The following is a 13,910-nucleotide window of genomic DNA, read 5'->3' on the forward strand; positions in this document are numbered from 1 at the left end:
TCGTTTGAACGTTGTGGGAATATTATCGAATTATTAGAGAATTTTAATATCTTGAATTCGACTGATCGAGATTCAGCGGAAAGGCAAATATGTATAATATATGAGAAGCTTGAAGAAGTGCAGGATGTCTCTACTGAGATTACCCGGAAAAGGAACAGACAGTATCTGAACATTTTTAATCCTTTAGGGGCTTGTGTACATAATTATGTACTAAAAAAATTAAAAAAACCTACTAAAAATTAAAAAACTTTTATCAGGGACGTCTTTTAAGACTACCTTATAAATTATAACATTTTACCCCAACGGGATCGATGTGTGGCCCCTAAAGGATTAAAGAAAGAGAAAGTTACTACAAATGGATTAACAACGCGTAATGAGTTAATATTTATTTTAACTGGCTCATTAGATTAGTGTGATTATGGCATTTAAAATTATCATGTGAACGTTATTTGTTACCTTATATATTACTTTTTGTAAATCACGGCAGAAAGGACAAAAAGTTTATAGACACATAGTTGTCTCATGTGTTGGCGCCGAACGACCGACGACACATATAGTTTGCCTCGTTTCGGCGGATTGCACTGATCCCGTTTTGTGGTAGGTCACTGGTAGGCGAGAACCGGTTGTCTCAGTTCCATTCTACAACTGCACGTGATTTGGACGTTCGTTTTGACCATTTCCGTGTTTGCCTTATACCTTACACCGACGGTATCGGAGAAGTCACGTCGATCATCGGAGATGTTTCTTCAAGATCCAAACAATGCACTGATGCTCCTGGAACTGAATATACAACTGGCATCGCTACTCTTCGCGCAGTCACCGATCGCTTTACAACGCAAATTAGGTGAGAGGATGAATTCAAGCGCATGGGTATTTCAACCCCCATTGCTGCGCGGAGTCAACGTGGAGCTGCTTAATCGAAACCTCTGGCAGAAATTCTCCGAGAATAATACAGAAGTGACAATTACCAAGAGCGGTCGGCGCATGTTTCCGTCCTTTCAAATAAACGTAAACGGTTTGGAGAAACGTGAGAATTATTATGTCCTCATGGAGATAGCACCGGCCTTCGATCGCCGTCACAAGTATTGTGGATACCAGAACGGGAGCGAGAACAGCAATATGGGTGACTGGAGTTTTGCGGGGCCGGCAGAGCCGCAACAGCTTTTCGGCTATTGGATTTATAAGTATCCCGAGAGTCCGGCAACGGGGAGTCACTGGATGGACAATCCGATCAACTTCAATAAATTGAAGCTCACGAACAACATCAACGACCCCAATAATAACGTGGTATTAACATCGATGCACAAATACATTCCTAGGATCTGGATAGTTTGTTGCTTTGATACGAAGAACTACAACGAGCTCTTTACTCATTTAATCGCGTTGTTCGCTTTCAAGGAGATGAAATTTATTGCGGTGACAGCATACCAAAATAAGAACATCACGAAGTTGAAGATCAATAACAATTTATTCGCGAAGGGTTTTTGCGAGATGGGTCACGGTTCAAGCGAAAGCATCATTCGATCGATCATCAGGCTCAATCGGATTCCAGTCCCGACGAAAGGGTCTTATTGATCTACGATTCCGAATCGAATCAGCCGAACGAAACTCCCTTAAGGGATCCAAGCCCATTAAAGCATGCGATTATCTTTTACTTTAGCCGGGGAGTCGAAGTTGGCCGGCCTTGCAACGTGGGAGAAGCGGACGCGAATCCCGCCACCGTTGCGAGTCGATCCCCGGCGCCGGGCGTGCTTGGTACGCAGTATCCGTGCACTGCGTTTGATATAGATGGATATCCATTCACGAAATAACTTATTACTATTTATTTCTATTTTAATTTGACACGGCTACCGGAGGCAAGTCTCGTCGAGACCGTGGACATGTTCGGACGTGTTTTGTCCTGAATAATTTTTGAAGATTGCTGATGCAGCGAGTTTGGATTGAATCTTTCGAGTCTGTATTTATTATATTTGACTTGTTCTTGGTCGTTATGTGATCTTGAGGAGGATTAGGTGCCATAAAATTTACAAAGAAGAAGAAGGAAGAAGAAGGCTATTAAGGGACACGGCTACTCGTGGCATGAGTTTTGTGCGTCAAGAGGCGTAATCGTTTCTATACCCGATAACTAGCGCTTACTCTCGAGGAGCCAGCTACGGAGTCACTGGGTGTCTTCGCACTAACCGAGTCATCAATCTCGCATCGTGCGTGCAGTGCTCGGACCATCCGAGAACCCGGGCGTGAAGATTCATTCTTAACTTCTTCATATTTACTGCGTGTTGTGGAGCAAACGGATTGACAGCCGAGAGCTTTCCAGATAACCGTTCCTTTTTTTGGCTCCGCAACTCACCAGCGGTACTTGGGCCCGTATCACTACAAGCTCTTAGAGGCGCAGTCAGATCGCCATTGACGCCACTTGGTTACTGCAGAACGCGCTGGCCAGCCGACATCAGATCTTGCGACCGAGCTGTACTGAATCGGAACAGCCCCATTACAGCGGTTCAGCGAGATCCCTGGGAAGTGTTGCAGCGCATGACTTGACTGGGAGAGGCTATATATTCGCATCACCAGACCAGTAATTGACTCTGACTCCAGGCCCAAAGAGACTCGTGCAGAGAATCAATGGCTTAAGACAGCCTGACTCTTTCGATACAAAACGACAGTGGTCGCACCACCGTAGGTTTTATGCCACTTGAATTTTTGGATTCTAACACGGATTTGCCACTTTTTTCGCGTTCTTTTCTGCTATGATTTACAAAAGGTAGTCTTGCCGCTGTTAGCAACGCGGACGGGCGCGAGGCCGCCGTGGCCAACGTGATAACCGGTAGTAGGTCCGAAAGAACGAGTACGTGTATACGCGATCGCGTATTTAACGCGGATTCTGCGAGCGACCGGTCGGTTAGCCCCGGGTTTGGTACACGGCCAACAGTGCCTCCGATCACGCAATCTAACTGATCGTTTCCAGTTTCGCCGGCGTAAATTTGCTTCTAGTATTTGGGCCACGCGAAGTAAGACCATCTGCTACACAATATATTGTTAAGGTTTTAGAAGCCTGTGTACATAATTATGAGAAAAAAAAACTTATCAGGGGCGTCTTTTAAGACTATCTTATAAATTATAACATTTTACTTTAACGGGATCGATGTGTGGCTCCTAAAGGATTAATTTAACTAAAACAATGTTAATTTAATTATTAATTTGACTAGTCAATGGAGTTAAAATAACATTATTTGTGTTAAAATAATAAATTTTGACACATGGTAATTAAAAAGAACAAAATGTTATTTAACTCAAGGTATTGGTTTAAATTTTATCTTCTGATATTTAATAGCGTAGGGACAATTATAGTAATTATACCATTTTTTATTTATATAGAGTATATAGACTAATGATTGTATGTATAGAATATTTTGTAATTAATTGTAATTGCAAGCCGTTTTATCAGACACTGTAAATCTAAGTGTGTTATTTTTATTACAGTCATATACGTTTAAAAATGACACATTTGATTGAAGCTCGTTTTACATGTTTTGTTGCGTGTTAAATCAACATGTTTAATCACATTAATATGTTTAACTGTGTTAAATGGCTTTATTTAAAACGACAAGAAATGTGTAAGAAGAGTTTTAGTTAAAATGACACACTTGTATTTGCAGTGAATTAGCCGTATAGAAAAGAAATTTTTCATTATTTTATAAAATTATACTTTTTAAATGAAAGAAAGTTACGCACGTTGCACGTAACTTTCTTCAATTTTTTAATACGCTATGAATGCCTACTTGATGCATTAAATTATGCGTTTTACTTGTTGATATTGTTTACGATAATTTTATCGTTGCATCTTTAATCGATTATACGCGTATATATCGATGCTGCGAGATTTATATCAATATTAGTCCCAAAGCACATAACATGGCGTAGCGATATACGACGGTCGTAGTCTTCGACCTGACAAATCAGGATACGCCAAAGCTTGTGCGTTACTTACGTCCGCGACTACGACTGTCATATGTGCTTTGGCCTTTACTCGTACAACGAATTTCCTCTGTGAATATATTTTCGATTTAAGGTCAATTTAGACATAACCGTGCCGTGTTCGTACCGTTTACGGACAGAACGATTTAAACTTGTTTCACATGTAGGTATCCGGCACCGGACTACCGATGCCGGATATCCGATCGATTTTGTTTGTTTTCACAAACGGCTATCGGACAAACGTGTATATACATGCTTTTATATTAGTCCATATACTTTGCGATCGGATATTCGGCGTCAGTAAGTAGTCCAGTGTCGGATACGTGTGAAACGGGGCTTAGTCGAATTTCACCCGTTGCATCTTTGAATATCTTTGAATTCTTAACTAGTGGCCGGATTGCCACTAGTTAGTGGTAGAGTTGCAGGCGTTTTGATGGGAGTTTTAACAAGATATTCGATTTCGAAGGTCTGCCGTGAATGTCATTTGCGTTTTGATGATGATTTTTTAAAACAATTTTAAGATTTTGCAGTTTTTTTACTTATTAGGAACTCTAGAACTTTTCGAAGGGAATCAAATGAGCTACTTCAAACTATTTTGACTTTAAATTAAACGTTTCTTTTTTTTTGTTTTTTGAAAAAAATTAAAAAGAATTTTTTTTATCAGAAACTCTAGTACTCGTCCGAAATGCTTCAGATGAGCTATTCAAAACTATTCGGTCTTAAAGTTGGGTGTGAAGTTAGCATTCTATTTTTTAATTGCTTTTTTCAAAGAGTTAATCGCTGGAACTCTTTTTATAAACATAAAAATACTCTTATACTCTTCGAAAAGAAGCTGGAACTCTAATCAGAACTAAAAAATATTAAAGTAGGGATGCGAACTTCACACACCCATCTTCGTCAGTATCTGAATTTTCATCAGACATGTCAGAGTTTGTTAGACATTGGGTTTGTCTTTTTTCTGCAGCTTGTATGTTTGGTGGAATCAATAATTGTACGGCAACTGGTGATAGTTTTCAATTTTTTTGTGGCAGATTTTTGCAAACTAGATATATATATGGATCAGATGTGATCATAAGCCGCAAAAAAACATTTTTCATTGTTTTTGTTTGAGAACTTTCTCGAGAAGTCTTATCGAAACTTTTTATGTACTCGTTCATTGTTTTTTGGGCATCTTGAGACATTTGCTCTATCAGTAATAGAGCAGAGACTATAATTTTTGGTCCATGAATTAATAGTGTCAGAGTAAACTGCTGCTTGATAACATTTTTGAGCTTGCTGATAAGCCAAAGATTATTGGACAGTTCGTCCTTGAGCACAGACATCTGTTTCTTAAACTTTTCAATGCTCCTCCAAAGCTTTTGTCGCCGTTTCTTTCTCTTCGGGCTTCTTGGCGCATTCATTGCGGCATATCTCGTAATCCATTTTGACAGACAGCATGGATCGTAATTTATTTGGTATATTTAGAAAGGTGTATATTTTTGTAAAATAGTCGATATAATAAAGAAGATAAAAGAATTAACAGTTTAATGACTGTACTAAACTGTTAATTCCTTTATTATATATCATTAATTTATCGCATTTTATTTATATATGTAATGTTATACGATCATTAATATGTTTTTATACATTTATTAAAAGGAAGTACATCAAAATGTGACATAATTGTTTTATTGCGTTTAATGTAATTAATCAATATAAGTTAAAAAGTTTTTGCAACAAAATATAATCTTTTATCGCCGCAAATAATGATTAAATTGAAGCTGGTTTAATTCTGTTTTTTTTTTAAATATAGAGTAAAAAATTAAATGTTAAGAGTTTAAGAAAAATGTTCGATTTGATACGATATACGGAAATTCAAATCCAGAATCAATTTGAAATTTCTTTGACGCATGTACAATAAGCAATATTAACACGGCTTGTATTTAATTAGCATTTATGTCTAATTTTGGAGTTTGCGTGACCCGACCAGATCCATTCTGGCTGGTATTTTGTAAATTAGTTTTTTTCGGTTCCGGTTTATTAAAATTTTTTTATTGAAATTTGTATTGAATTGAATTATTTATATGCATACTTTGTTTGTGGATGTTTGAAACTTACAAGTTTGCGCAGGAACCTGAGCTCTTGAATTATAGAAAAAGGAACGATACTTTTCTTGTTGTTATGCACCGAAAAATTGTATTCTCAACTTAAGAATTTCCCTCTTATTTTTATAGTAGTGTCTACTAAAATAGGCACCAAAAGGATTTTCTTAACTTCAGAAGAAATTTTTCTAAAGGATAGATTAGTAGCAGAAATTCTTAACCAATAAGAATATGTACAAGGTTGGATTTATTCTTATTATTATTCTATTAATTTTTCTTATATACTACAAAATATTAAATTTTCTTGTTAGTAGTAAAATTGATTTTATTTATAAAATATGTTTATAATACACATATGAATTCCCATCTGCAGCCGTTTTATAACAAGTTGGATAAAATGAAACGAGGTTTTGATGTTCTTCATAAAACCATTCCATATTTGGTGTTACTTCATAGCAATGAAGGTGATTATTAAAACCTATGGTTTGAAAACCTGAGAGAATAAAACCAACTCTATCATTATTTAATGGTTTTATAATCCAGTGCAACAATCCAAATAAAGGCAAATTTTCTTGATTATAATTTCTTACAAGAATCATATTTTTCTTATATTTAATATTATAAATTGTTGCGCTTCCTGAAATACTATAGAATTCTCATCTAGACCAAGAGGTAAGATGTATTGAAAATTATTATAATTATCGCAATCAATTAGAACTTTTTCTTTAGAATGGAAAACTAAGTCCTGTTGAAAGCCCTGTCTAGATAAAAAGCGAGCTGAGAGACCGAGTGAATATTTCTTAGCAATTGTTAAAGGTAGATTTTTTCGAGATTTTGTAGCCTTAGCTACTTGCTTTACTATTGGTCGATGTTTGCCTTCCATTCGCATTGACCACACATGAATAAGAGGACCAATTAAAGTTAAAATTTTAGGATAATGGACCATAAAATGATGTTTTGGTTTTAATGTTTTGAACAACAGTTGGCAATATAATTCATGGTGTTCAGCAATCAAAGTTGCGAGATAAATAGTTAAATTTGTATCTACAAATGGAGCGGTAATAATATCTAATATGTGAATAAGACGGATGTATAGCTGCCATACTTCCTCTGTCTCAGGCACCAAATCTCCAATAATAAGACCAAAATGTCGTACAAAAAATAACATTTCCGATGCAGACATTTTCAGTTTTTCTCTGCGAATGTGATCAAATGTGATAATAGAAGGCTTATTACCTATATCAAAACCATAATCAAAATTTTATATCCGATCATTAAGATTTTGAATAGTAAAATAACTTTTAGCAGAAATCAGTTTCTCCAAAATAGCACATAAATCATAATGACAAACACCTTCTAGAATATCGTGCATTAAGTCTGCAACAAGATTAGTACCTCACAGAAAGCTTTGAAGCTCATTCCACATCATCGTTCCTTAATACTGTGAATGATAAATTATTGGTGAAAATATCAGTTCCATATTTTCTGTATTACGTAAAGATAACGGTTTTCCTTAACTGTCCTCATTACTTGTTAATTTCTTTGCAAAACACAATAACAATTTGCATTAAAGGAATCAGTAATCCAGTATGAAGGAAATCCTAAATTATTCACCAAGACGCAAGCAACAAAGAAAAGTATATTTGCTTTATTTCCAGTTGTTGTATGCACCATATGCCATGCTTCAAGTTCTTTGAGTTCTTATGATAGCTGAGGAATGCAGGGAATTTGATAATACAATACTCCAAGGCTATGATCACCTGCATGTGAGCCTGTGCAATTATCAGGTTCTACGTCATCAAAATATAAGAATAAAGGCAATACAAGACGGTCTTCGAAATAAGATTCTTTAATATTTTTCCATAGGGGGCTTTGAATTATATTAGTAAACTTGTCTGTATTATTAAGATTTGTTATATTAACTGAAATAGCATCAAAGACACCAGGCAACTCTAGAAAATTTTTTAAGACATACTTCATTGGAATGTATTGACCTGTCAACTCTACTGGTGTTAAAATTACATTTTCTCCAACTTTTATCATTTTTTCTGCAACCCCTATTCTGTAAGATTTAGGACATACATAAGACTGGCTTGCTTTAAGTGCATTTATTCTTTGTGTTTCAGTGTTCAAGCCTTGAAATATATTCTGCATTGTATTAAACATCTCAGTCAAATTCTGCAGATCATCCGGTCTTTGATTAATACCTTGCAATATAGACAAAGTTTTGGATTTTAGCATTGTAAGAAAATCACCACAAACAAATTCTGAAACAAGTTCAATAATCTCTTGTACATGACTTTTATTTAAGGTATTGGAAGCATATAATTTTGCAACTAAAGCTCTTGATGATTCAAATACAGCTTTCTTAAAATCAAGAGTAGTAAAAGCAACTTCATGTATAATATTGTCAATCTGTATATCTTGATCATCATCAATTTGTTGAAGTCCATTTTTTATATTAAAATCTAACTCTACATTTTCATTTATTTCTTCCAAATGCTCTTGATTAAGAACCTGTACTTCTTCAAGTACAGGAGTAGGATGTTTATCATGTAAATGTTTTCTAAAAACTTTTATTGAATTGTATTCTCTGCTGCAATTATCCTGAGCACATTTATATATATATGTACTAAAAACATTATATAAATGAACTATTCGTAAGTGAAAGTATAATGCTTTGATGGAAGGCAAACGCAAATGGCAGTTGCTACAAACATAATCCATTTTTGTACAGTAAGGAAAACAATAAAAGTAAAGGAAGAATATGAAGGAAAAAAGTAAAGTTTTAAATAAAAAGAAAAATATACATGTAATACATATAGAGATATTAATTAGTATTTATCTTTGAAACCAATCCTTTTAAAGAGCTAATTACATTTGTCACTCGAGGAATCTGTTCGTCCTCTTCTAGATATAAGTCATAAAAATATTTTTGGATAAAAAACCAAACCGCACAACACTCCTCCGGATATGCAGCGTCCAATGCCTGGAACGCCTTGAAGCACGTATCTAAAGCCTTCAGTGGAGTACGAAGCTGATACCGCACAGTGTCTATTTGTACATAACTAGCATTAATATTCGACAAATTTGGTCCAACAAAAATCAACATTGGCTGCAAATTCAGACCTCTGTTTGCCAGCCACTTTCTATACGTATTAATTTGCCGATTCAAGTCTCCCGGAATCTGTAAAAATGTTTTTTCAAAATATGAGTTCATAAATTTTATTTCATAAAACAGAAATGTTTACTGCAAACGATAATTACAGGAACATGAAGTATAAAGGCTTTTACGGCTTCTGCGACCGACGATACACCAACACTTGCACCTCTTGTTCTCTTGCAGCAAAGTGATGGTAGCAAGTGAAACAGGATTACATCATTTTGTCTGAAGATTTACATTAAGTAATTAATATAAAGTAACAAAAATTTTTGGTAATTATGCAGTATAGGGGAAGCACCTCCGATGACCTTGACCTTGACATATGTTGTCAAGGTCACCCTCCTGAGTGACCTTCAGAAGGTTTTAGCCGTCGCTCGCTATTCGTTAAAAAGTTATTAACAAAAAAAGTTTCGAAAATATAGCAGCTATTTTGAGTATTGGAAGGCATAAATAACTAATATATACGTGTGTGTACCCTGCTTTAAAAAAAATCACAACTTCTATAAAACAGGACATACACACATGTGTGTGTGCCCTGCTTTATAGAAGTTGTGATTTTCTTTAAAGCAGGGCACACACACGTATATATTAGTTTTTTATGCCTTCCAATACTCAAAATAGTTGCTATATTTTCCAAATTTTTTTGTTAATAATTTGTTGTGTTAGTTATTCTATATAATTATCAATAATTTTATAAAGTATTGTAATGTATATTTTATTCATTGATTATTTCAGTTATGGGATACATAATAGACATTGTTTCAAAAAAAGCGTCTATTCGTTTGTTAAAATCAAATGCTCGTTTGAACATGAATTCCGCTAAATAATGGTTGAAGTGATATTCTCTACGGCCATATTGAGGAATAACTCCACGAATATCTCTCCATACTCGTTCAATGTTCTGTGTATGAACACCCGTATGTGAATCAACAAAAATTTTCCGTATGATTCACTGTATAATGTTGGTATATGTTCTTATCGATTAGTTGATAAGCTTTCCAACAATCACTATAAATTATTGATCCAGGAGCAATATACTTTTGAATCAATGGCAGTAATATTTCTGCTTTACGGGATTCAACTGGCACAACAAACATTTTTTTTGTATTACGTTGTACACCACCGAAAAGCCATTGTCCTGTGATTAGTCGTCCGCGATGATATTTACGACGTCCAAATTTAGCCTCATCGATTTCTACAACGATATTTGGACCGCCAATTTGCTCCTCATTACGCAACAGCCATTGTGCCAAAAGCTATATAACAATACGTGTCATTTACTATTTCAAAGATCATTATAATAGCAGCATTAATGTAGAAAATAAAAATATATACTTCTCGACAAAAATTTATCTAATCAACTGCCGTGTGGGCTGCAATAGCCAGTTCTCCTTGTAAAAATAACTGTCGTGGAGAATTTAATAGCAGAAAATAACAAATTAAACGACAAATTTTTGGCAGATTTATTGTAGCTTTTTCAAACCACGTATTCGTTAGAGCACTGATTTTAAAATTGCACATTTTTCTCACTCATTTTCTACCACGGATTTGTTTGTAGTACATACTACTGCAATGAATAACGAGTGATTGCTGTTCCGTGTTTAAGTGCACAATTGTGTTGCACCGAGGACACTTTATTCGATCACGAATAACTTTTTTCTCTGCCAGATATTTAATTAACTCTTCGTAATTATGTGTTAAGTGAAGAAACTCATGAAATAACATAGTGAAACGAAAATTAGAATTACTGTATCGTTCTGATAATCACTGACAACTGAAAGAGACGTAGCGAAATATAAACACAGAATCATAAACAGTAATACTATCCCTACTCGTATTATACGAATTTATACTTCTATGTAAACATAGCTCTACGCGAGATTCCTTTTCAGATATATGTATATATATACTACTCAGTTACCGAAATAATTTCACGCTGTGAGGTTGATTTTATGTGGACAATAATTTATATAATATGGCATACTCAATATAGACCAAATAAATAAAAATCCTTGGCTTGCGGCTCAAGATGTTGTTGGTGATGCGAAAACTTGGCCTAAATTTATAAGAAAAATGTTTTGGGACAAAAATTTCAAGGATCATAATCGGATGATTATAATGAATTTTGCATATTTAAATGCAATTTCAGAAGATTTTTTACACGACATTTTAACTTTTACTTTGAAAAGAGCATACACAAACGAAAGAAAGCGCAATGTCAAAGATAGGTTTCTTTATTTAAATCACGAGGTAAGTCTTTTAATTTTTGATAACTGTATTAAATATATGTATATTTATTAAATGTCTCATAAATTTGTAGGAATTTGGACGAGATCGACGTAGTCGTGTTTATAGTTATCACGTTTATTTCAAAGAAATGTTAGATTTAAATTTTGAATCACGTAAAAATTAATAATATGTATATTAAAAAGAGAATAATAAAAGATAATAATGTATTTACATACTGTTATTTCAATTAAATAATTAAAACAAAGAACAGTTTATGCTTTTGATTAAAGCAGGGAATACTTTATATTTATGCTTTCTAACATATACAATTGTATATATACTTTTCAATATACCAACTATTCTCTACTTTAGATAACTTTTCTTTCAGTATACCAACAATTCACTGTTTTAAATAATTTTCCTTCGTTCATACATGGACCTATTTCTACATAAATATCAGTCATTTATGTCTATTAGTACTCAAAATAATTGCTATATTTTCGAAACTTTTTTTGTTTATAACTTTAATGAAAAACGAGCGACGGCTAAAACCTTCTGAAGGTCACTCAGGAGGGTGACCTTGACAACATATGTCATGGTCAAGGTCATCGGAGGTGCTTCCCCTATACTGCATAATTACTAAATTTTTAAGTGTTACAAAAATTGGACAGCAAATATAGTCTTTTCATTAATACCTGCATCTGTAGCAATAACATCTGTAAGTAACTTTCTGCCGTACTGATCTGATTTTGAAATCTCAGCTTTAAGAAGATCAATCAAAGCGTTTTTGGTTATATCCCATTTTGACATAAGACCGTCTTCTCTTCCGGGATATAGTTCTTTAAATCTTGCTGAATCTGTAAATTATTTAAGTCAAGCATACGTTTTCTTTAAATAGCAAAGACATTAAAAGACAAATTCTACATTCTCACCAGCAGATATGCATTAGGCAATTGAAGCACATTCCAATTTTTCAAATAATCGTTCACTAAAACGTCAGAATTTTGCGATACTTGAGAAGAAGATTTTTTTTCTGATTGTGATGCCAAAGGTCTTGTTTTTCTGAGATATTGAAATCTTAAAAAATGTGTCACTGACCAATTACGTAAGATTTCAGGCCAAGATTCAGTGCCGTCATGCTTCAAGCAAGCAATTGCACTTTTAATTGCAGGATTATTTAGATCACAACTGCCTAAAAAACGTTATATATGAGACTTTATTTCAGATGAACAGTTAAAAAAAGTTATATATCTTTAATTATACTCAAAAATGAAAAATAAAATCAATGTAATGTAAGAACGCCGTAAAATTTAAGCTAGGATCTAAGTAGCCAAATAATTTCCGTGTGAATTTTTAGTACTTTTCCAACTAATACTGCGCGCCAACTTGAATTATCGGTCTTGAAACAGTTTTTTTGTTAAAACAGTAAATTTACATAATTAAATTGATAATAGATTTAATTTTTGATGCTGATACACATCATATCTAACACTCCCCGACCCTCCATATTACTGTAAAGAATTTATTGCAAAAAATATTATCTCAGCCAGGAAAAATAAATTTTTTGGACCAAAATAAATAATATAAAAATAGTAAAATAAAATTATTATATTTGCGCAAAAAGTTAATATTATGTGGCATGTTCAAAAATGTGGTGCAAAACAATAACATGTTACCCTGCTTATCTCTACTATGAATACAAAATATACACAAGAAAAAAAAGTTTTCACAAAGTTTTTTATTATTGTATCAAAAGATAATAAAAAAAGATTTAATGATGAAAAATTTAGACTTCAATATTTTAATAAAATTACTCAAGACAAAGAGCAATAGATTTATACCTACTACTACCTTTTAACTTTGCAGGATGAGTGATTTGCCCATGACTACGAATGAACGATGATCCTTTGGAATAAGATGCTGCTGAAGAATTAGTAGCTTTCTTAACTTGATACTTAATATTTTTGATTTTATCGGGAAGTTTTCCCGATGCGTTCCTATGTTTGCCAATAGGTGGACAGTAATATGATTCCTAAATTTCAGACAAAAAATCCATTAACAATTGTAAATCCATTGATCACACACAATCAAGAAGAAAGTTAAATAAATGTGATAAAAAGACAGAAAATTTTGACACTCTAGAATAATAAATAAAATTTTGACTATTCCAAAAGAGACAATTTATTTTTTCTTTTTTATTAAGGCTTCTGAGTACTCACCGTAGCCATGTTGAATCGTGCCGTCAGAAGCGAGAAATGAAAAAAGAAATCGGACATTTTTAAAAGTATGTTGAAGCGAACTGGAGTGTTTTTTCATTCAAATATTTTTTAATTTGAAAATAGCACACAAGGATTCTCAGCGTGTCATTTCTTGCCATTTCTCGCTTCTGACGTCACAATTCAACATGGCTGCGGTAAGTACCCAGGAGCTTTAAGTAGTTAGCAGTAATTATCATTGGTAACTCA

General features: G+C 33.9%; 2 pseudogenes; one reads left to right on the forward strand and one right to left on the reverse strand.

Moving 5' to 3' along the window:
* Window positions 1-248: 248 nt before the first annotated feature.
* LOC143907759 (T-box protein 2-like) lies at window positions 249-1,811 on the forward strand (annotated as a pseudogene).
* Window positions 1,812-9,738: 7,927 nt separating this feature from the next.
* On the reverse strand, window positions 9,739-13,673 carry LOC143907760 (uncharacterized; annotated as a pseudogene).
* Window positions 13,674-13,910: the final 237 nt, after the last annotated feature.

Source organism: Temnothorax americanus, unplaced genomic scaffold (genome assembly GCF_048541705.1).
Source record: "Temnothorax americanus isolate GAGA-0224 unplaced genomic scaffold, ASM4854170v1 Scaffold88, whole genome shotgun sequence".
Taxonomy (NCBI): Eukaryota; Metazoa; Arthropoda; class Insecta; order Hymenoptera; family Formicidae; genus Temnothorax; species Temnothorax americanus.